Genomic DNA, 1,712 nt, shown 5'->3' on the forward strand with positions numbered 1-1,712 from the left:
CGCAGAGCCCCAGAATAGCAAAAGTAATCTGTGTTATTAGAAGCCAGCATGGCATTTCTGTAGGGCTGGGTAGTGACTCTGAGCGGGTCAGAGAGGGTCCATCTCTTGACTCCAAGGAGGGTCCCACCTCTTGATCTGGTTGTTGTGGTTGTTCAGTTGCTAAGTCATGTCTGACTCTTTGCAACTCTATGGACTGTAGCCCGCCAGGCTCCTCTGACCTGGAAATTCTGGCAAGAAGAGTGGAATGGGTTGCCATGCCCTCCTCTAAGAGATCTTCCTGATTGAGGGATTGAACCCGTGTCTCTTACGTCTCCTGCATTGTCAGGAAGGTTCTTTACCACTAGCACCACCTGCTGCTGCTGCTAAATCGATTCAGTCGTGTCCGACTCTTAGGGATCCCATGGACTGTAGCCCCCCAGGCTCCTCTGTTCATGGAATTTCCCAGGCAAGAATACTGGAGTGGGTTGCCATTTCCTTCTCCAGGTTCTTCCCAACTTAAGGATCAAACCTGCGTCTCTTATGTCTCCTGCATTGGCAGGGGGGTCCTTTACCACTAGTACCCCCTGGGGCGCACCCGGGAAGCCCCGATCTCCAGGAGTTTGCTCAAATTCTATTAAGTCAGTGATGCTATCTAACCATCTCATCCTCTGTTGCCCCCTTCTCCTCCTGCCCTCAATCTTCCCCAGCATCAGGGTCTTATTTCCAATGAGCTGGCTCTTCGCATCAGGTGGCCAAGGTATTAGAGTGTCAGCTTCAGCATCAGTCCTTCCAATTCAAGACTGATTTCTTTTAGGATTGACTGGTTTGGTCTCTCTGCAGTCCAAGGGACTCTCAAGAGTCTTCTCCAACACCACAGTTCAAAAGAATAAATTCTTTGGTGCTCATTCTTCTTTACGGGCCAACTCCCACATGTACATGTCTACTGGGAAAATTGTACCTTTGACTATACAGACAAAGTGATGTCTCTGCTTTTAAAGATGCTGTCTAGGTTGGTCATAGCTTTCCTTCCAGGGAGCAAGCATCTTTTAATTTCATGGCTGCAGTCAGGATCCGCAGTGATTTTGGAGCCAAGAAAATAAAATCGATCACTGCATCCACTTTTCCCCCTTTTATTTGCCATGAACGGGATGCCATGATCTTAGTTTTTTTGAATGTTGAGTTTTTAGCCAGCTTTTCACTCTCTTTCACCCTCATCAAGAGACTCTATAGTTCCTCTTCATTTTCTGCCATTAGACTGGTATCATCTGCATTATCTGAGGTTCTTGATATTTTTCGTGGCAATCTTGAGTCCAGCCAGTGATTCATCCAGCCTGGCATTTTGCATTATGTACTTTGAGTATAAGTTAAGAAGGGTGAAAATATACAGCCTTGATGTAATCCTTTCCCAGTTTTGAACCAGGCAGTCAGTTGTTTCAAGTCTGGATCTAACTGTTGCTTCTTGACCTGCATACAGGTTTCTCAGCAGACAGGTAAGGTGGTCTGGTATTCCCAGCTCTTTAAGAATTTTCCACAATTTGTTGTGATCTATACAGTCAAGGCTTTAGGGTAGTCAATGAAGCAGAAACAGATGTTTTTCGAGAACTCCTCATTTCTCCATGATCCAATGAAAGTTGGGAATTTGATCTCTGGTTCCTCCGCCTTTTCGAAACCCAGCTTGTGCATCTGGAAGTTCTTGGTTCACATACTACTGAAGCCTAACTTGAAGGATTTTG

This window comes from Capra hircus, chromosome 9 (assembly GCF_001704415.2).
Source record: "Capra hircus breed San Clemente chromosome 9, ASM170441v1, whole genome shotgun sequence".
Classification (NCBI taxonomy): Eukaryota; Metazoa; Chordata; class Mammalia; order Artiodactyla; family Bovidae; genus Capra; species Capra hircus.